Source organism: Ambystoma mexicanum, chromosome 1q, assembly GCF_040938575.1.
Source record: "Ambystoma mexicanum isolate Mex_15411 chromosome 1q, UKY_AmexF1_1, whole genome shotgun sequence".
In the NCBI taxonomy this organism is placed as follows: Eukaryota; Metazoa; Chordata; class Amphibia; order Caudata; family Ambystomatidae; genus Ambystoma; species Ambystoma mexicanum.
In genome coordinates, this window is record NC_090922.1 from 209,481,531 (window position 1) to 209,505,364 (window position 23,834).

The 23,834-nt window shown below is 43.9% G+C and overlaps 1 protein-coding gene across 1 annotated transcript in view; it reads left to right on the forward strand.

Annotated features, from left to right (window-relative positions):
• PRKCG (protein kinase C gamma) overlaps positions 1-23,834 on the forward strand; it is a 1,699,783-nt gene that overhangs the window by 794,571 nt on the left and 881,378 nt on the right. The gene's annotated exons all lie outside the window — the stretch shown is intronic.

Sequence of the window (23,834 nt, forward strand, 5' to 3'; positions counted from 1 at the left end):
GAAGGTCAAGATCATTTGTATTGGCCGGTGGAGTGGGATATGTTATGAAATAAAATTTGTTGTGTTTTGTAATTCCGATCCCTTCACCTATTTACATTTGCTGAAAAAGATGACTGTCTAAATGTATCCTCTGTTTGGCTAAGTCTTTAACCTGGTGTGCAACATCAATAGGTAGCTCGCTAGGAGCAGGAAGCCAACTCTAAAGGAGGAGTGGGTAAGACTCAACACCCGAGTTACTAGAGGAGAGGAGACACAGGCTAGCAAAGAGGGAACCGTATAGTAAACAGAAAGAAGAATCAGAAACCAATCTGATTCTAGGCGTGCTCACTCATAGCCCTCCCTTAGGAGTTGCTCAAATTGTGTAATACTTCGGTAATATTCCCATAAAGTTCAAACATTGGACAATGATTTTTGTAAAATCATAAAGATTCTCATCTTCTCTTTTATTTCCAAGGCAGAGGCAATCCCTGATATATCAGTGCCAAAAATTGCTTTTGCCAATGCATTTCGGACTATGTGTCCGTCCTTAGGGCTTCAAGGCACTCTATTTAATTCATACCATCATGGTCAAAAAATGTTATACGCCAAATGGCCATAAAGTAAATTAACAACATATGGTTTGCATATATTACATCATGATAACCATATCATATATTGTATTCACCCCAATTTTTGTGTGAAAAACAACCAATTTAAATGCAGTATCCCCCATTTAGTATTGTACACCACAATATATACATGAAATCCATTTCAAAAGTACATTAAAAAACATACCGTTTTGAATTCAACATCTGGATCAGGCCGATTCAAGAGAAAACAAAAAACAGAAAGTGGAGAAAATGTGTCAGCGTGCTGCAGCATAGGTCTATCTACACAGCTTGCTAAATTGCAGGCATGGATGGCCAAACTCCTGTACCTGTGCTTCAAGGGGTATTACTTGTAACTTGCGCCATTCTTCGTGGTAAACACTCTAAGCCTCCTACCGCGCTCGTGTACTGGAGCAATCTGTTGTCAGTGAAACAGACAAACCAAGCACATTCCATCAGTCTCAATGATAGCTAACCTTGCATTTTTTTAATGTTCCTTGTACATAACGTTCCAATTCCTTACCTATGTCGTAAACATGTCGTGGATGTTATCTCAAAGAACCGGTTTAAAATGGTATAATGGCACTAACGTGCACCCGATTTTAGTCCACGAGCTGTTATAATATATTAATCAACTTGTGCACTGATGTAATAGGCTGTTATATGGCTCATCTCTTAATGTGCATAAATGTGTGTTGCTGAATGTAGTGTGATCTTACTCTGTATGTGATCACGCTCTGCATAATCTACATTTGCTGTATATTATATACAGCATGCAAGTTGTGTTATAGTAATGGTGTCAATATGGCTCATCTCTTAATGTGCATAAATGTGTGTTGTTGACTGTAGTGTGATCTTACTTTGTATGTGATCATGTTCTGCATAATCTACACTTGACATATATTATCTACAGCATGCAAGTTGTGTTATAGCAAATGGTGTCAATAGAGCGAGGTTGACATTGTGTGTCCTTATTATGATGATGGAGTTCACAAACAACAACAACACTACATTCCCAGCATATACGTTGTGATCAGTCACAGTGAGTGTTCACTTATAGGTGAAGCTAAATTCATGAAACAGAATAATCCCGAAAGATCCAAATGTGTGTATGTCACGGACATTTGTCATCTCACTTTCCTACGGCATATTGCATGTGTAACTCAGTCCGTGGGTGGTACCATGTGGAAGGAGATACAGCTCCTGCCTCGGGTCCTGTTTCATCCGTATCGGATCATCGCGGGAAATCCACCCTAATGTTCAAACCAAAAGTCAGTGTTTAGACAACACACTGTTCACAGAAAACATACGTAATTAATCTCCTTTTTGATACCACCTGGTCTCAAAGAGTCCAATCTGTCTATCCAGAATGTCTCCTGTTGGTTAAGTCTTTGTTGAGATTTTCATTTTTGCCTCTTGGTCTCACCACTTCTAGAACTTGGATTCTGATTTAGTTAATGTTGTGTCTGGCCAACGCTGAGTTCTTGTTGTTCGTGCAAATGCACGATCTGTGTTCGTTCCACCGAATTCTCCCTGACCTCGTGGATTGACCCATATAGTATATCATTGACCCATATAGTATATCCCGCAAGGGCATTTAGTGGCGTAAATTATATCAGTTGTATCGCATGTGGCATAACTTTTCAGGCATATTTTCTCTCCTGTTCTTGGGTGGCTACTTATATCTCCTTTGATAATGAAACTGCAGTTGCTGCAGTGTAGGCACGGGTAAGGGCCCGTTCTTAGTGTCATAAGTGGTCATGCTGGTGGTCTTGTCTTGACCAATCTATCACACAGATTCCTGCTTCTTTTGTAAGCGAATATGGGTTTATCTTTAAACAAATGTTCGACTCTCAAGTCATTCGTTAGTATTTGCCAATTCTTCAATATCGTGGCTTTAATGCGGCTGCTTTGCAATGAGTAACATGAAAAAAAAAACATTGGTGTGTGTAATCCTTGAGATTTCTCTTTCTTCTGTGTCCTAGTCATTGGTGACCCCAGAAAATCTTTTGCTGATGAAATTTCTTCTTGTTTATAGCCCCTAACTTCAAATTTCTTCCCCATGTTCTCAATCTCCTTCTCATAAATCACTGGGTCATTTACTATTCTTTTGACCCGCATCATTTGGCTGTAGGGTAGATTCCTCAGTGGGCTCGGTTGTGGAAGCTTAAGCGGTGTAAAAGATTATTACGATCTGTTTCTTTACGAAAGATATTGGTCTCATACTTTCCTTCGTTCACATGTATAGCCACGTCTAGAAAGTGAATATCTGAAATTGAGCTCTCGTGTGTAAACTGTATACGGGCATCTATGGTATTCAGATATATAAAAAACACTTGAAGGGCTTCAGGCGTCCCTGTCCATATCCCAAAAATGTCATCTATATATCTTGTCCATAGTGTTATACTGTCCTTCCAATTACTTTGTTGCAAACTATGTTCTTTCTCAAACTTGTACATAAAACAGTTTGCATAGATTGGTGTCATTGTGGCCCCCATAGAAGTGCCCAATGTCTGTAAGTAGAACTGGTTCTTGTACTGAAAGTACACATTCTCTGAGATAAATTCAAGTAGAACTAGAATGAATTCTTTGACGGCTTTCATTTCGCTTTCATTCGTCAGAAACCATTCAATGGCCTCTTGATCCAAATTGTGGGGTATGGAGGTATATAAACTCCTGACATCTATAGTGAACATGATAGAATCATCAATGTACCCCTTTTCATTGAGGCGTTCCAGGAAATGTGTAGTGTCCTTCGTATATGTACTGGTCGTTTGAACCAGAGGTTGAGGAACAAAATCAATATATTGTCCAAGAGGTTGGAGTAAGCTGTCTACACCGGGTACTATGGGTCTGCCTGGAGGTAGTGTAGGATGTTTGTGCACTTTTGGAAGTGTATAGAAGTTGGGTACTCGGGGGTGCTTATTCAAAAGAAATCATGTTTTTTTCTCATTAATCCATTCAAGCTCTTCTGCCCTGTCCAGTAATTTCTCAAGGTTGTGCATAATATCCAGTGTTGAGTCACCATCTAGTTTGGCATAAGTGTTGGTATCATTAAGTTGTCTCTCACATTCAGTGTTATAGTCTGTGCTATTCATAATAACCAAGGCACCTCCCTTGTTGGCTGGTCTTATAGTTATAGTGTCATCTGCAAATACATCTTTCAACATGATAAACTCATTGCATTTCAAATTGCTTTACTTGGGACGTTTGTATGATATTTTCTTTAGTTCATTCAGAGTTTGTCTATGAAAGATGTCAATAGAGAGAATATTCACTGGTGGCATAAAGTTACTCTTACTCCTGAATTCCTGTAATACATCTTCATTTTGATCCAAGGTGCTTGTGGGTTCTAATTCCTCAAAGAAGACTTTAAGTTTAAGTTTTCTTATTAATTTAAACAGCTCGATCTTGGTTTCGAAAAAGGTTGTGCTGTGCATGGGCACGAAACTCAAGCCTTTCTGTATGAGTTCCATCTCTCCTTTATTCAGTACCCTTGATGATAAGTTAATCACAAGGTTTTCTTCTGATGTGGACGGGCCGCCCTGGTCTCTACCCTTGTACTTCCTCTTCCCTCGTCTTGTCTTCTTTCTTCTCTGGGTCGTCCTAAAAAAAGTCGTGCTGGTCCTGCTGCCCTTTCGAATGTGGGAGTGTTACCTCCTTGCGTTGTTGTTGTTGTTGCTGCTCCTTCCTCCGTGGTTCTGTATCTACTGTCCCTATCCACTGAATCCGTACTTGAAGAATTGTCTGTGCTGCCTCTGTTTGGTTTCCTCTGTACTTTTCCAGTGTACTTCTCCATCCAAGTATAAACCTCACCATTCAGGTAATCATATGTGTTGTGGTGAAACTTCCTTACTTTCTTCCCCTCTATTTCTGTTTTATATTACGTATAGTAAAGCCATGCCCAGGGCGGGACCAGAGAAGGAGGAGAACCAATCCCAGGGATTATTGGTGAATCAAAGCACTGCAAAGACTTGAATAAGAGCTCAGGTGAAAGAATGGGATGACACAGACAGGACAGCAATCCAGGAGGAGAAAGCTGAAGACAAAAGGTCACAGGGGGAGAGAACACTATGGGGTTAGCTGCTAGAAAGTCTAAAAGCAAATGGAAAGAGCAACACCAACCTTCTAAGGCCTATATATCGAAACGTGACAGGCCAGGAAGGAGAACAAGTTGCCACAAGCCTTATAATGGGTAAGGCCCAGCCTCTGGCAAGAGCCACAGACCAGGAGGAGAAAGTGTGAGCCTTTTGTGCGTGACTCCAAAGTAATGGTTAATAAAAATACACAGGCCAGCAATGACACTTCCTAGCAGGAAGAAATCATTTGTGGATAAGACCAAAGGTAACATACCGTGACAAAGAGAGGAGGTTACTTGCTAGTAAGGTAATTCCCTAAGGCAAGGGTGAGAAACAAATAATTGCTGGTAGGAGTGGACTGTCTTCACGACGCTGAACTAAACACAACCATACCTCTATAGCACGACAAACCACACGCACTTCATAACACCTCCACAATAAAATAAACCACACATTGCGGCTACCAACCGAAAAACACACATATGCTCAGTGAACGGTGTCACCGAAATGAAGCTTCCAACAGTTCATCACAGCTCTCTTGCACTTTTTCCCTGCTCAGTCCTACTAACTTGTTTTACCCACCTCCCTCCTTGCTTTACAGATCCGCCAGAGTGCCAAGAGACCACGCAGGTGGCAACAGTGCGCGGTATGAGAATCTTTAACATAACATAACATTAAGGTCCTGGAGTGTGACCAGTGTGAGAAGGTGACAATGTCTATGCCTGGAAGTAAGCTGAAGAAAGTCAAGAAGCATGCTGGGCTCTATATCCCTGGGACAGAAGTCATGAAGCGTGCTGGGCTCTGTATCCCTGGGAGGAAAGTCATGAAGCGTGCTGGCTCTATATCCTTGGGACGGAAGTCATGAAGCATGCTGAGCTCTATATCCCTGGGACCGGAGTCATGAAGAGTGCTGGGCTCTATATCCCTGGGATGGAAGTCATGAAGCGTGCTGGCTCTATATCCCTGGGACAGAAGTCATGAAGCGTACTGGGTTCTGTATCCCTGGGACGGAAGTCATGAAGCGTGCTGGCTCTATATCCCTGGGGCGGAAGTCATGAAGCATGCTGGCTCTCTATCCCTGGGACGGAAGTCATGAAGCGTGCTGGGCTCTATATCCCTGGGATGGAAGCCATGAAGCGTGCCGGGTGTTACAATCGTGAGACTTGGTATATTACATTAGGGAAACTAGATTAGGGTAAGGAGTCCACTTTGATAGGTCCTTAACCCGGATTGGTCCTCTATACTGATGCTTTGAACATAGCTGTCCCATTTTTAGTGATAGTTAATTCACATAGACCCGGTATATGGTTATGCCCTCCAATAAATTATAATTGCTCGGATCTTGTAAGGCAAAGAAATGTGCCATACCCAGACCATTGCTTCAGATTCCAGCAAACTAAGGGGCATCCTGCAGGTTGCTAACAGGATAAGAAACCGTGAAACTGTTCTCTTGTTTTAACCACTCCTATCCACTGTTTCAATAGCCAAGTTAGCTAAGCCATTCTGCTATGTGGACACAATTACTCTCGTATGCTAAAGGCATTCATTTAACCCGTATTCTGCTGACTTTATTGTTGAACTACATTTCATTTGTCTTAAGTGTACTGTTGGCCTCAAATCGTGAAAGTAGGCATATTATGAGCATATGGTACCTAGTTCACATGGGTGTATTTCAAGCATGTGTGTGTGTTTGGGTACACATTTTCCGAGCATGCCTTGCATGCTCATATGCATTGTGAGTGTGTGCATGCATATTAATTGTGGATTTTATGTGCACATGCCAGGGAGCAAAACATAAAGTTGTAAGCTACTAGCCACCTCAAAACGTTCCTCAGCACCTACATTCTACTTGTGCACACAGCACACCATTTCTTATCCGCCAAAGTCGAATTTCACTAGCCAATGACTACTGGCAAGTGCAAATATTGCACCTTGCATATCGTGTTTGTGTATAATGTGTACATGTATATTTTGTGCATGTGTGTTTTGTGCTTGCATGCATGACCCATGGGACAGTTGTGTATATTGAATGGTGCCTCTCTGTAAGCATGTTACATGCATATTGTATGTGGGGATTGATATCACCTGTGCTTGGAGCGTATTAAATGTGAATGTACTGTGCATTATTTTTCTTTGTTGTGTGTGTTTTTTCGGGAGGCTTGGATTGTGTATGATGCACATGGGGAATGTGTATGTGCTTGTGTGCATGTGCGTGTGGTGGTATGAGTGGGATGGGTATGAAAGTGTGTATGGTTAGTCATTCGCCCCTATGGGCATCATTATGATTCCAGCAGTAGCTTTTTTTTTTGGCCCATGGCAATGGGGACTTACCAGGGCATTACGGCCCCGGCGGTCCCTACGGCCAGGCACCGGAAAAAGAAGATCCCCATTCCCATTCCAGTCCCATTGGACTCAATGGGAATGGGGAGGACGGGTGCACCGGCACTGTGTGCAACAGTGCCAGTGCATCCGTCAAGGTCTGCGAGCCGGTGCCTGTCCGCCCACCAGGTCAGACCTGGCAGGCGGAAAGGCACCCGTTCGCAGAACTCTGTGTTTGCCGGTCTGGAAACAACGGTACCACCAAGCTTACCGGTACCATTGTTTCCGTACCGGCAACCTCATAATGAGGCCCATTGTCTGTACACGTTGTTGGTGCCTACTCACCCCCTTCACATTTGATGGCAATGACGGGTGAATATGTTTATTCCATACCTGTTGTTGGTGTGTTTTTGTATACACGTGTCACCCTCAAACCCAACTATTGCTGTAACTCGGGACTTATTGCACAGTTCCGAATGATAAATACCTTTCTTATATTATACTTGCGAACATGACCCATTCCAATCTGTAGGTGCTTATCCAGTTCTGGCTTTTATATTTGCATTCTGGGACTTGTAGTTCCACTTTTTCCATTATAAAACTTGAACTGCAGAATGCAAAGAAAAAAACAGGACTGGATAAACACCTACAGACTGGAACGGGTCTTGCTGGCAACAATGTTTTAGTAACCACATCACAAGCTGCAGGTAAGAGCTAGGCGTCTGGCGAGAATACTGAATACTGGCAGGTACAATGTAAGACATATGTCCGAACAGGGTGTTTTTCTTGAGGTCTATTGTAAACCAAAAGTTTAAAAGTCTGTTTTTCAACATTAGTTTATTACAAGCCCTACATCCTGAATGCAATTCCTTCTTTAGGAATCAATAACACGAGGCAACAAGAAGGACAGGCAACTGACTACGTCAACCACATAGATTTATATGGAGATTCTCAGACAAAGAAATGTGATTGACACACAAAACATTCTGTATTTCGCGCACACTTGGGGGAATGTTTAGGTTTAAATAAAAAGAAGAGTAAAACAGGCAACAGTTTTAAAAATGGTTTATTTGAGGGTTAAAGGCAAGGTAAGGGAAACAAAACAGAGTCACACAAGGACTTGTAGGACAAAACACACAATCAAATGGGATTAGGAATACAACAGGATATGTTACCTTGTGTTTCTTTTTATACTTTGAGTGTCACACAAAGGGGAGAAGAAGCAGGAGAACGAGGAGGGATTTATTTTTGCGTGTTTTTATGATGGATATTAAAAGTAAATGATAAAGTTGAGAAAGAGGGTTAATTAACACGCAAGCAGACACAGGAGGGCAACAGAGGATGGTCAAAAGATCACAAAACCCCTTTCAAAGTCCACCAATACTCCTCCAAAGAACAAGTTGTGGGCTTACCTTGCACACTCATGCTCCTATAACCTGCCAAAAATTACAAAAAGGAAGTCAAATGGGCTCTGGTCCCAGTGTGTCCTCTGGAGGACACTTCTCTATGTGTAACAGCAGCCCAACAGCTTTTGGATCTAGGACCATACTCCATGATGGAACATGCGTTGGGAAACAGAAACAAGAGTCAACCAAAGAACAACCAAATAGGTCTAAATGACAGAAACTAAACTAACAGAACTAGAATCCATGAACTTTACTTCACCAGGGCCATGAAAACAAAGTTTGCAAAGATGCCACACCTTTTATCATGCTTAAGGACTTGCTCTTCTTGGAACGCTGATGAGGTCCACTTCTGATCTATCAGCAATGTTGGCAGTTCCGGAACCTGTCGCTTCCTGTTTCTTGGTGGAAGGGTCTGGGTGTTTCTTTGTGATTCTTTTGTTCTGAACTGGTTTCTCTAAGTGCTTCGAAGCAGCTCCCCATGCATGCTGTGCATGCCACCACTACCACCCGACAGCATACTCTGCTGCCGGGCCTCCTCGTGCCCCTAGATATGTTGCAGAGTTACGGAGGTTCTGTGATCTCCCAAATCTTAGGAGGGCTAATTGGACCCATTGAAGCAGTAGAGGTGTAGCCAGGATTGTCTAACAAGTGGGGCCAGAAGGTAATGTAGTTGGGCCCACCGCAGTGACACTAACATCTGTGGATCCTCACACAGCACTTCTGAGTGGGCATTTACAGATTTTGGGTGGGCCTTGCCCGCTAAGGCCTTACCCGGTCTACGCCTCTGTGAAGCAGAACGATATGATTGAGGGCAGTGGCTGGGGAAGTCTAGGGTGCGCCCTTACACTGTGGAAGGGCTTGGACAGGAAAACATGTTTGTTGTGTAGGTAATCAATTAATATGTGCAGTAGCCTCCAGTAAAGAGTATGAAGATAGTTATTTTAGTTACTGGAGTCTCGCAGGAATTGCTGTGCAGGGTAGAAGTGAGTCAAGAAAGATATAAAGGGAGGCCTGACGGGTAGTATGATGTGAAGAAGATGCAAATAAAGTTTCGCGACTTGATGAAGGTAATGAGCCTAGTACAATTAATAAATTGAGGAGGGGGAACCAAGATTGTATGCATTGAATGAAGTGACATGTTTGACGGACTAGGTGGTTCAACTGGAAGACAGAGTAAAGTGGAGTCTAAGTAGGATGGTAAAATGCCAAAACGTGGAAAAGAAAACGAGTGAGTAATGATGATTTATGGTAGGAAGTTGGTTTGGGAGTACTAAACAAAAATCATTGTGTAGGAGGAAAACATAGCACTCCTGAAGCAATTGATGGAAGATGAATGACTTATAGTGAAGGGAATCTATTGCCCCCTGGCTGAAAGAGAAGGAACGGCCCAACTATGTGGTGGTGTAGCAACTCAAATCATCACTCAAATATGTTATTTGTTCTTTGTTTGCAATGTGTTCATCACTATTAATTGTTCATATTAAATCGGGGTAAGTATAGTTAGGATGTATAAGTGAGTATACTACTAGGTGTGTGAAGGGTATCTGGGTGATGAGGTATGGGAGGTTAAGAGCTTGAATGACATGTGGTGACCCGGAAGGAGATGGAATGTTAAGGGGACATTTGACAAACCATTGGGCAAGAGTTAATAGAGGCAGCTGAAGGCACGGTCCTGTCTTGTGTAGCAAGTAAATAAAAAAGAATGAAGTTGCCATCAGTGCCCTTGTTTGAAAACCCCCTGCGACAGAACCATAGAGGTGGCCACCACAAAGGTAATGTGATACTCTTCCCACTTCAGACCTCTGACCCTGTTCCTCGGAGTTCAGTTCCTGAGTCGTCAGGCATTAGATCCCTTTCCTAAAAATGGAAGAATCACTCTTGTTAGTTTTTCAGAGTCTTTAGCAGCAGCAGGTGGGCAGCATATAAAGAACAATGGGCGGAGTGGCTATGAGTATTTTTTTTTATCCTTGCAATCTCTAATTATATAAGTAATTTACCATCCCGCAGGAATTGGCGCTTTAACGAGCAAATTATAAAACGCATAACCATTGTGTGTTCAGAAATTAAGCATGGTGCTTTCTTTGGGGATTTTAATTTAATTTATTTTCCATCCACTACATGCATGGATTTAAGTTGGATTTCCAAAATGAATGCATTTTGAGTTGTTACACATTTCATACTAATTATATTTTGTTCTCAAAAGGGTCATACATTCATCTGTTATTTTCTCAGCGTATGTGACTGATTGCCATTTGGCAAGGGTGTAGAAGCCCTGGCTTTTTGGATTTTTTATTTATTTAATGAAATAACTTGAGTAATTCTATCCCTATAAGGGCAATCTGCCAATCGGATTCACCTTTCATTTTCCCCATGCCAAGCGCATAGTGTGTATCTGTGCCTTGTGTATCCTGATCTACAGTACCTGCTCTACTACTGACACAGAAAATGTCCATGGGTCACAGGAGCCCACTTGACAGCTATAGTGGCAGCCAAGACTCTGCGGCACAAGGCCTGAATTTAAGATAACCATCCTGTTCCAAAACAGCATGATTATAGGTAGTCCATGCTGGTGGTAGGTTAAACTGTACAAATAAGCCATGCCTGAGTAGATGCATGATGCATGGCACTGCTCATAATCATTGCATTCACATCCAATTTGATTTCACACATGTGCCAGCTCTTGTGAGTCTGATCAGTTGTGGAAGGAGGTGTGTATTCTGGCCAGACAGGCTGCTCCTGCCAAATGACAGGACAGCAACCTGAATGGTGATGCCTCTTTTTGGTCCCTTTTTGAGGATACATAACACTCTCCCAAAGAGACAAACACTCAACAGGATGCTGTCCTAGGCCCAGACATCAAATGATCACAACCTTTCTAAAGGGTTCTGAATACCAAAGGGGCCTTTAAACCCATTGAGAAGGGAAGGGGTATCGTTAGTGAAGAGAGGGAGAGCTCTGTACAGTTGGGGAAAGGTTCAACCATCTTGTTTGTCTCTGCCTCTGTATCTCCTCCCTATCCCCTCCACTTTGGGTGTAATGTCAGACAGGCAAAGACCACTTCTTTCAAGAAGCGGGATTGGAGCCCTAACACAGGCTACCTTTAGTCCAATCACATGTTGACCTTTACCTTTAAAAGAAGGGGTCTCACAATCATCTTTAAAAGAAGGTGTCTTTCAATCATCTTTTGGACTCCAACCATAGAAGAAGATGCTGTATGGACCCTGATGGGAGAGTAGTCCTTTCCAGAATCCTCCATTTGTGAGGTGTAGGCAGGTGTTACCTGACAGAGGTGAACTCTGACCCCTAACCATCAACAGGGACTGTTGGGAGGGAACCTGGTGCTGGAACAAAATCTGCCTCCCTGCCAGCCACAGCAGTACTCAGGACCTACCATATTGAAGGACCTCTGCAGTTTTGTGCCAGCCTCCCCAGTATTTGGAAGCACGAGAAAAGGACTCATCTTGTTCCCAAGCCCCTTGGTTTGGTTTTAAAGTTCCCTGATAACCAGGACAGCTGGTATCCTAGTGCTTTTCACTGTTGAACTGTTAACAGCTGTGTTTCAAGAACCGTTCAACACATTTGAACCGCCAGGAACCTCCATTGCTGCCTTTTGCATTTGCACTCTCACCATCTTAGAGTTGCACGTACAGCAGCAAGAAGTCTAGTTTGGGGCTGCCGGACCACCACAAACTGCAGAAAGTTACTATTGTCAGCTAACTGCCCCCCTTAGTTAATCTTTTGGGCCTTGGAGACTGGTTAGGTCACCCTTATCACTTTTGCACCCAAGAGCATATCCTTTTAAAAAACATGTTGCTCATGAATTGCCTTAAACCCCTGATTCATTACTGAGAGTGCTGAGTTTGCTATCTTTGCCTCTTCTATGTTCTTTCTTCAGAGGTGGGTTTTGTGTAGTGCTTTTCTAGTTGGTTATTATTGTACATGGTGTGTTTAATGAAGTAGAAATATATGTTATAGAACTATGATTAGACATTCTTTAATTTTGGACAGTCATACTTCACTGTGTGGGTTGCTACTGAACCACATTCACACCCCTATTGAGACTACAGCCTTCCCTCAGCCCAAGTTACCACAAAATGCAAAGACGGTATCTCTCTTAACTGTGCCTGTTTTACCTTTATGATTGTGTTGGCTCTTGGTTTGTAGCAGTTTGGGAGCTGAGTGGGCATTTAGCCTCTGCTCATTCTTGTGCTCCTGCAGGGCAGAAGCCAAATCATCACAGAGTACCCCAACATAAATCGTTTCCTTTTACAAAGTGCTGGGCACATGTTTTACAATATTGGTGTTTTTTCTAAATTAATGTGTGAAACATTGATTGAAAAAATACAAAGTAAATAACTTTAAATGTATTAATAACATCTTGTGAAGTAGTCATTTGGAAATGGATCTTAAGCGCATCAATATCATGGATCGGTAATGAAACAGTACTTGCAATACGTTGCCAAAAGTATATATCTGCTCACATCCTTAAAACTCCTTGGATAATCAAATTCCATGGATGGCACGTGTTATCCCAATGACATCTAAATTAGATTTTTTTTCCGCCTGGCTTTATCCAAAATGTTAGGCTTCTTGTGGATGAGAATATTTATTTCATCTGCAGTGATTATTGGAATGTTGTGTGACAACAATCTTGAGGAGGGTCAAACTCCCTCTGTAAACAATCATCTTCTCTCCTCTCCATGCCACTTTTTTATGGCTCATTGATTGCAGTTTTCCTGTTTTATTTTTCTTTACTGTGAATTTAGAGTTATCTGAAATGTAAAGCTATTTGACATTGCAAAGAATTCTTAAGTATGCAATTAAAGGTCTGCCCATAGAAGCTTTGTGTGTCACTTTTCCCTCTTTTCTGTGCCCCCTAATCTGGTAATGTTATGCTGGCACTCTATGGCATGGAGGGGATAGGTAATTCTTTAGCTGCTTCCTAGGGCACTGTGTTATACCATGACCTAAATACTTGTACATTTAGATTTAGGAAGAAGATGGCAGTAGGCAGATGCAATGAGAGAGGTTTCATTGTTTATTGAATTCTCAATGGTCTTACTCTAAGCGTGATATAATGAGAAAGCAAGGCTGCTATATTTCATCTTAAATTTCTGCAGGCAATTCACAGCCGATGAGCCATATTGTCTTTGCAAATATTGTGAACCCTTTTAGGTTAGATTTAACCTTTAGATTGTGGACTCTTGAATACTTTCCTTTGGGAATTAGATTGTATCTGTGTGGTCTAAAAGGAATCAAATGGTCAATCAAATTCTTTTTGGAAAAATATTACCAATTTTCCTCCTTTTTTAGATAAAATCATGTAAATCTGAAACAGCATTCCTACACTCTTCTATAATATCCTTTTAGACTTTCAAACAAATAATGCCCTTAACCACAGTTTTATTTAGTTAATCTGAAGATCAGATGGATATTCACGGTACATCATTGGCTCTTAAACTATAAGGCCCTTCATTATATGGCCCTCTACAAATGGTTGGCATGCTCATGCTCTTCTGGAACGTTCAGCTCACTAGCAGCATGTAAGCTCATACCCCAGGTGTCAGGAGGTGGGATGGACGGTGTCCCTGCACCCAATTAGCCCACCATCGCTCATCACCCATGCCTTCTGCCATGAAGATTGTCTTTGAAATTGGCCTTGCAAGTGTCCTTGCCTCTGAGAATATCGTGGAGTACGGGCACGTGGTATCATAGTTCTGAAACTTCATGTCCAGTTTTTATTTTCATCCTTGGATCACGTGACAGGAGACCACAATTCACCCTATTTTTCAGCATTTAATTGTTTTAAATGAATAAAACTTGATACACATGGTGTTCTTTCTTTGCACCTTAACAAGGGATGATTCAGCGTCACACATTCTCTGCCATCAAGAATAGATAACCAGTCTTGGCTGACTCCAGCCTTGACACCAGGCCATACAGCCCTTCTCGATTCTTCCATGCCCCCAGCGAATTCTCTGCTGCGAGACAGCTTTCAGCCCTTCTCTTCATGCATTTGAACTTACTAAAGTTGTGACACCAATGTCCAGCTTCTATATAATGGCGGCTCTGCCCTCAGTCCATTCACTATGTATAGCCAGCTTCTATGATTACTTAGTCTACTTGTGTTGCTCCATCTGTACAGGTATTGAACAATTTGTATTTTCTGCAGTGCTCTTCATACGTGCAATGTTTGTCTCGCATTTGAAAGTTTATTAGATTCTTTACTTTGTCATCAGTTTCTGTAAGGTCCATACATTCTCTTTTTCAGTCATTCTCCTTTGTGCGTCACACTCGTCACACTCGTTTCTTGTGACATCACTAATTTCTCTTTCTCTCTTTTTCATATTCCTTTGGGGATCTCCTCCAAGAGATAGTCATCTCTTCGGGAATACATCTGATCCAGTTTTCTTAGTGGATACGTTTTCTCGAGAGCATGGCACGATTTCTGGTTTCCAGCATATAGATGGGAGAGGGGTGGGACTTCCTGCAGGGGAATTTAGCTGCTCCTCTACAACTACAAGAAATAAATAATTGATTTTTATGGGAAAGAATACCCTTCCCTTAATTTATTCACTTTACTCTACTCCTTCACAGCAAATGTCTTGGCAAAGTCCTGCTCTGTCATCTTCCTTGAGGGTCATATCCACCCCTCGCTGCTTTTCACAGCATTCATACATCTTCTAAAGGCCTTGCTATGTCTTCTACCACTCCCTCACTGTCCTCCACAGTGGAGAATCATTACCAGTACTTACTGTGCAATTGAGTAACTATACCGCCCTATTGTTTCCCTTTCATTTGCTGGGTAAAATCATTTGAAGAATTATATTCCTGCACCTAATCATATACCCTGAGCATAACCAAGAGGCGCCTTATGGGAACGGCACTAAGACTGATACCTCTCAGGTGCAGGAGGATGCCCGTAGTATCACAGTTGCTATGGATGCTTGCCAGTTGGCATTATTAGGCCTCCGAGAAGCATTTAACAAAGGGTCACAGTGATTGACATCATGAAAGCCTCCATGGGCGTCATTGTCAAGGTGGGAGACCAGTTCTTTTCACCCTGAGTTGTTGCTTAGTGGGTCACGATGGCCCATTTACCACATGTCCCCATAATGTGACATTTGGATGAATTTATCGCCCATGCGTTCACATATATTGCTCAGTTTTTATGTGTAGCACCTGGAGGGTCTAATTGCACACTAATATGTAGATCCAAAACATCAATGGCGCAGAGTTCTGGGATTAAAATATGCATTAGCGGCCACATTTCTGCAAAGAAGTTCTTCCAAACTGAAGTTCATGGTGTGTCCTACAGAGACTGCAACCTGTGCATTTGCTGAATGAACTATACAAAAAAGGGAGCAGGCACCCATCTCTAAGAAGAAAATTGTATGATTACCTGTTCTGTGTTTTTTTTCCCACTTTGAGAGTCCGCAGGCATCGCTTTTACCTCATTGTACTTTTCACAAAGGAGGAATATCCATTTGCATATCAGTCTTTGTCCCGCCCACAAGGGCAGTCCAGCACCAAAATGTCAAGAGTACCAACAGCAACCCCATACACGTGTTCCAGCCATGTTGGGCCTCATCAGTGAGGTGGAGCTGTGCCTCTCTGAGTACAGTGAGTAAGGGGTCCATGTCTGGGTACCCCCAGGTAATTTAGGGTGACCAACCCCAAGTTCCTTTCAAAAACACAAAAAGGTAGGAGACGCCCCTCTCTAGAAAGAACCTGGCATGAATGAACTATGCATAGGTGGGCTCATCTCCTACTTAGCCAAATCTTCCGAAGGCCGGGATGTTTACTGTACTGTCTTTTTTATGGGTCACCATGCCAAAATGATTGTCATGCACCACTGTGTTATAACCTGATTTTACTGCACATGATAACATTGGTGATTCCAGCAAATGATATACTATGGATGGTCCATGCTTTTACCATCTCGACGATGGCCTATAGCAGCTCCATATTGGCTAGTCTTTCGAAATACAGCCGTGATGCCTTCCTGGCAGTGCTACTTACTGCAGCCAGGCTGGTGGTAGGAGATAGGAAATGTGGTTACTGCACCCTGTCATCTGCAGTGGATGCGGCTACTCCGGATACCATACAGGGTTGCTTGTCAAATGCATAAAGCTGGCAATCTATTTTACACTAGATATTTGCCAGAATAATTGATTATCTGGGTTTAATCCAGTGCGTTTGAAAGTTACAAAGTGCACTCATTCTAGAAGATGAATGAAGCTTGTTCACTCAGCACAGTTTCAAGGTATAACCACGCCTCTGTGGATTTCTGAGCTACTGGGAACTTCCTGCAGTTTCAGAACAACTGCAGATTGGCTGATCCACGTGAGTCTTGAACCACTATTTGTGGGTGGCCCATCTGCAGTCATAACCTTGTTCTTGCTTTTTTTTATGCAAGTATAAACCTTTTGTGTGTGTGCATTTTGTGTGTCCCTGTATGCCTTTATGAGGTTCATCGGTGCCCAGTTTCTTTGAAAGATGAATTGAAGATAATAATGAAGTTGGGTCAAGTGTTTAGGCTGGGTCCTGAGACATGACGTGCTAGGGTAATATCCAGCCCTCTGGCTATTAGAACGCCTGTTATTTTACACATTCTTGCCGTTTCCAGCTGTGGGAGATTTGTTAATTGGGGCTGTTGTCGTGGGATAATGCACAAAGTTTACAGTAGGCTGGAACCGCAACAAGCAAAGGACCAATTATTTGATGATTTGGCAAGAGAGCAACCGCATCATTCCATTTATATTTCTTAGCCTAGATTAATCACTACCCCTTCTGTATTTTTTTTCCCTTCCTTCCTAGAATATTTGGCACCGCAAATGTAACTCCTGCTCTAGACTAATTGCTTCTCACTATATTGTGCTCCTGGGAATTCAAGATCAAATACTGCCCACTATATTTGTCGCCGTAGATTAATAATACCTGCTGTATTCTCCCTCTGGTTCTAGAAAAGGGAAAGGAGGGCCTGATATTTTTCTCCATGGTATCCAAAGGTGATCTATGCCAAATTACATAGTGTTTCTCCATGCATGTCGGATGGATGCTCTAATTTGCCATTACACCCCTGGACCGTGTCTCATCTTACACACTCAAACACACTATTACACAGACCAACCATGCCACTCACACAATGCAATATAAAATCCCTCGTAACCGGCATCCAACAACAGAACTCTAAACCTCTGTGACCAACGTGCATACCAGTGACCCGGCCAATGCATCCTATCTCCACACGGGAAGTGCCCACTTTTGTCTAAAATATTTACCCTATAGGCCATCTTTCCTGACCGCATGTGATCGCAAATGCACAGAGGCAGTGGGGAGACCAGGCCCAGAGGCGGCGGCCCAACCAGCTGAGGAGCAGCCTGGGGGTGAGAAGACAGGGCTGGGGCAAAGGATGACAGAGGGGGCTTGTGTGTTAGGGCATATGAGGAGGGTGACCTGCAGGGGGGTGGGTGAATGGTTCTCTCCCACATCAGAAGAGGGTGTTGGATGGCTGAAGGATGTGAAGGGAGTGGCCCTTCCACGAAATCCCCTGAGCAGGGCGCCTCCAATGGTTGGTGGTGGGTGTCCACGTCATCAGGCAAGGGATGGGGCAGAGCTGACTCAGCATCATGATTCCCAGCAGCACCAAACCAGGATTCGGGAACAATGGCCTGTAGGGAAATCATATGGCTCCACCACAAGCACACAAGGCTCCTATTCAGACAGAATTATGTCTATGCCCTTGACACAAAACACCTAGTAACAGACCCGCACACCCTAACTATCTAGCGTCCTCTTTCTCTTATAACTAATCTATCTCGCCACCGCCTCCAATCTGCCAGGATGGTTGGAGACCAGGCAAATGTCACTGGTGCATGGTGTAAACCCCAATAACATAGCATCGTGGGCACACAGTGCTATGATCTGGACACAATTGCCTGCAAGCCCTTGACACAAAACAGCAAGAAACAGCCCCCTCTCAACACGGTAACCAGATACTTCAAAACCACATGCATCTACACCATAGCAAACCTATCTAGCCTTTCCTGCCCACCTCTTTTTTGGATCTCCCAGAGTGCCTGGAGATCATGCAAACAGCAGTGGTATGTGGTATAAATGGCAGTAACATAGACTAACAAAAGAAAAAAACTACTTTCCAATGTTCCAAAGAACAGCATTGCCTCTGCCTGGTTACTGCATGCCTTAGCACAGTGAACACGTCACTGACTCAGTACTGCGAGGTTTGACACTGCTTGGTCAGTGCCTCCCTGGTATATTTTCCAGAGAAAGGTAAAGTATCAAATCGGAGCAGACAGGACGGCTACATCAAAAGCAAAGCTCCAACTGAGGCTCAAGGTACGTACCTACGCACCACTTTGGTGGACACCAGCAACAGGCACAGACGCCCACCCAAGCGTTTTTGCCTCCAAACACCAGACTAAAACACAAAGCACAACATCTCTGCCATCAGAATGCAGCTACGTCCTATGACAAAATAATTGGTCTAGCTGTACAGATAATGAGTCTCTCGCACTCACACACTCAACTGACCACCTCTAAGCACCCATCCACTTGCCCGACCGTCATGGGTGGGTAGCTTACTGGGACTCGGCCATCCCACCCAACTGCCTATGTTTCTGACATTTTTCCCATACCTTGGACTTCGGTCCCCGAGGGCGTTACCCAGACAAGCGCGTTGAGGCAATATTAATGTGATAAAGGCACTATGATATGATATGGCATTTGTAACGCGCCTATGTGTTTCAAGGCACAACAAGGCAAGGGAGGGGAAAGAGAGAGAAGACAGACAACGATCCCACTAGGCCAGGTGTCATTCAGATCGCGCAAGTGCATAGGAAGGGGGAGGGGACAGTGCAGTACATGGGAAAAATAGAATAAATAACATTAGGTAAAAGTAAGGCCAGCAAGTGCTGGGGTAAGTGCAGGCATCAGGAGTCAAGTGCAAGTAGTGGGACTGTAGGGATAAAGAAAACAGTCCCCAAGTGTGGGGGATGCCAGGAAGGCAGTGCAGGTGTGCGACTGGCGGGGGAGGGGACCTGGGCACCGAGTTCAGAGAGTGGCCAGGTAACCAGTGCAGTTCCAGCCAAGAAGTCAGCAGGGGAGAGGAGGAGAAAAAACACAAGCAAAGAGAAAGGATTTGAGGTGCTTCTGGAACGAGAGATGATGCTCCTCAAGTTTCAGGGAGGCAGGGAGGCTGTTCCAGAGGGAGGCCCAAGCTGAGGAAAGAGATCTCTCACCAAGTCGCTGCTTAGAGAAGCGACTGACCCTGAGGGAGTTGTAAAGGACAAACTACAACCATTACTGTGAGCAGTAGTCCATTGAAAAGAAAATTGCAGAAACATTACAAGATTATGTTATCATTCAAACAGTGGAAGGGAGGATTAGCACCCGGCAATCAGTGAGCTTGGAACACAGGCTTTATTCACTGGTAGAAACCCATGTTCCGAGTGGGCTGACATCAGCTCTCCCACTCCCACTCTGTCCTCTTCTGAGTTAAATTGATTGAAATCATGTTCCTGCCACCTTACTTCTTCTGCCCATCGCTCCTGGGTGGCGGCTGTGCATTATAAGGATGAGTGCTATGAAGATGCAAAACAAGGCTCTTCAACACCTTCCCTTGCATCTTTCCGTAGCACCATCAATTTTGGTAATTTTTTAAAAAAAGTTGTCAACTATTTGAATTCCCAGCGTGACATTGTATTCCAAACTAAAAGCAAGTACTAGTGGCAAAAAACATCCCTTGTTGGGCAGTCCTGGATAATAATGACACTACACATACTGAAGTCTGGGTACGCCGGCAAGAGTACAATAGGCCACTTATGACATACTAGGGGTGAAAAGGCGGGAGACACTGGTGGCCCCCCCTTATCACTTTTCCCATAGAATGGTGAAAAGGGGCAGAAATGGCCCTATTTGTGCATTTAAAAAAATGCATAGTAGTGATAATTTATTATATTACAATTGGTTATTTAATATTCAGAGGTTTCTAAGCGCGGACCCAGGGATCAAACCTCCGCGTCATCTTGCTTTCAAGGTGAGTGTGTTACCCCTGAGCTATCCTCCCGAGACTGATAGGAGCCATTACTGCACAATATCAGTTTCCACCTTCATAATGAAGGTTTAGGTAGAAAAAATATCTTTAAAAAATACCTTTTAAGGGTAACACTGGTGGGGGCAGTATTCCTGGAGCACCACCGGTGGTATTCCAGCACCACCACCTCAGCCGGTGGATTTAAAGTGGGCGGATTTATAGAAATACCACTGCACCACCGACAAAGGTGGTATTTCGTGCCAGCGTTTTTTCTGCAAAAAAATCAACCAAATTCATAGTGGACCATCATTCTTCACAGAAGAAATTCAGTGGGCGTGGACACATAGATCCTCTACTGCAACGCTGTTTCATTGTTGTGAAGGAACATGGTGTGGGAAAAGCCTGTGCTGTTGGGATGAGACAGCAAATAAAGAGTTCTCACAGCGTGCAGTGTGACCTCAACATAGGAGGGCAGGTTTGCTCTCCTTTATTCACACCCTGGCATGCTACCACCCTCCTCAACTACACAGAAAATGCTCAAAACTAATTTATGTTTGTTTTCGCTGAGCGCCCAGTCTTCAGAATACCCTTTGAGGCGATCCAGTTAGATGTGCTAAGCTATGTTTGCTAAATAGCATTTTAGGCATTTTTTTTATGATGCTGGGTCCCCAACAGGGCCGGCTGAAAGTGAGTCAGGTCAGGCCTGTTGGGGGCCCATTTCATCATGCTGTTTGGGCCCCTAGCAAGTAGTCAGTCACCCCCTGGCGTTTTTAAATTATAATAAAGCCAAAGGAATGCAGCAAGGTACTGAACAGCTGCAGATTATCACGGTACAGGCAGCCAGCATGGGCTGAATCACCAAATGGCCGCTGAAAAACAATTCATCGCTCTGCGATAGCAGGGGCTAATGTTGGGGAATCCTGAATAGAAAGGCAACAATGTGCTAAGAACATTCCCAGAGACTGCTAGAGGGAGGTGAAGGCTGAGGCCGCTGGCAGAGGCAGCCTGTAACGTGTGCGCTGCACACATTTAATTTGCCAACACGGGGCTGCTGCGTAGGACCCCCAGAGACTCAGGGCCCATGTCACCTGAAATGGTTGAAATGCCGTGACGCTGTCCCTGGTCCTCATGAATCATCTGGCTTCCCTATGCAGATGTTAAAATACAACCATGAACACATATGCATGTGTATTGCCATTGGTAATGTGGGATATGCAGAGATAACCAGCAATCGCGGCTGCTGATAGGGTGTCTTCTAATGAGCCCACTGTCCCCCAATCTGCGTCATGGAAACATGGTGCTGGTAGAAGCACGTGTTGAATTGCCCACACTTGTTTACGCACCCTGCATTCTACCAAGTGGGAAGCTATCAGTAGTGCACACCTGTCTCACCTTGTGCTGTTTGATGTTCAGATGTAGGTGCAGGAAGTCGGGAAGCGCTTATTTCAGCTGCCATGGCGGCGGGGGGTGCCGTGGGATGGAGGTGGAGAATGGTTGCCGTGGATACTCTGCATGCGCATCATGTTTTAGTGGGACTATAGGCCACAGGCGGAGAGGGAATCTCCGGGCTAATCTGTTGGCGGGGATGGATACCCACGTGCAGCGTCTATTATCGAGCCGCGTAACTCTCACTAGGTTTGGAAAGATCCATTTTAGTGTGAAAGAGTACGACTTTTCCTGCTTCTTGCTTGGTTGTGTTAAATATGTTCGCTGCAGGCACTGTTTCGCTTACCCCTCACTTGACACCACATTTCTGCTACCGAAGAAAGGATGACTCAATATAATTCTGCCTGCTTTTCAAACAGCATCTATTTGCAGGCACCCTTCCATGCCATGGGAATGTGTGAAGGGCATGGCATACAATGAAATGCAATAAGCATCGGGTCAACCCTGCCTTCCTTTCTTACAGAGCCATGCGCAGCGAGGTCACCATCATTGGCAGAAGGGCGCTATATAAGACCACTTTACAGTACATTACATTATATTTCCCCCTAGTATCTTCGTAGATAGAAGTTTCATAGTTATCTACGATGCCTTATGTGGTGTCCACTCAAGAGGTCGCTGCCAGGAGTCAGAGAACCTTTAACATAACATAGCATAGTGCCCCACAGAGAAACTCCAATTCTCCATTAATTCCAGTAGAATTTATGTCTCTTTCCACCAGCCCCTTTGTACATCCATGGTCCCTCCTGGGTGTCTTTTCCTCTGGTGAAGCACACAGCCCCTCTACCCATCCATTCAGGCACAAAACCCCTCCCACCCATCCAGTGAGGACTGGTGGCCCTCCCAATGTGAAGACTTTTGCTCCTTCCAACCATCATCTAAATATCCTAGTGACTACCCTAGCGATCCCCTGATCAACCTGTGAAGATTTGTTCTTCTGCCTCATCCCAGTAAAACCTAGTGCATCGTGCACCCACCCAGCCCGGTGAACTTCGCTCACCATCAACTGAAAACAGGAGCCACTCTCTACAAAAGGCCAGTGCAGTGACCCTGCCACCCAGCCACTGAACTGAACTACAATCTTTGTAAAATACCTTCTTGCAAGATGCCTGGTATCTGTCCCAACCCGCAGTGCAGCAGCCTTGACACCTTAACATTTGAGCTCTGGCCTTTCTACCAGTATCTCTCTGCTCAGTGATCCCTCATTGCCTCTTACTGAAAAAAAACATCTTCACAGGTTTAGTGTCCCTTACATAACCTTCTGTCATGCTCCCCCTGATGTTCTTCCAGCACAAGAACATCTTGTTGTTCCAAACAAAATGTTATCCTTAGGTGTTAAAAGGTGGATAGACGATTAGGAACAATAACAGTGATGAGCAGTTCCCAATTGCATCACTGCCTAAAGAAGGCCACCTTTCTCAGTTTCAGTGTTACATGTCTAGTTGCAGGACTGGCCAGATCCCATGTGCACACTAAGAGAGAGGGTCCAGTGTAAGGAATTCAACCATCCCCATGGTGAGTGTGCACTCGCCTAGGCTTTTTTAATATTTCTAAAGAAATTGAATGATGGGAGATCAACCTTGGACAACGTGTGGGGCTAATACGCACACAATTTCCTATGATCACCGTACAACAAACACATAGATCTGTGTACTCTGGGTGGACACAGCCTACAGGCGCCCCCATCCCACCGTCTCATTTAGTTGGAATGTAACAGCCAGGAGTACAGCAAGGAATCTCAACAGGAGGAGGGCAAAACCTTCCTTGGTCCATTGCCAGCCTAATTAACTATCAAAGGCTCCATGGATCCGCCCTGCCCATTGTCAGCCCTGCTGGTGGCAGCACATACGGATGGTAGTTAATTGAACGGTTCCATGTAATAATTTCCCCGCAAAAATGTCTCCTGACAAAAATGTCGCCTTTTTTTGCTTAGACATTACATTGA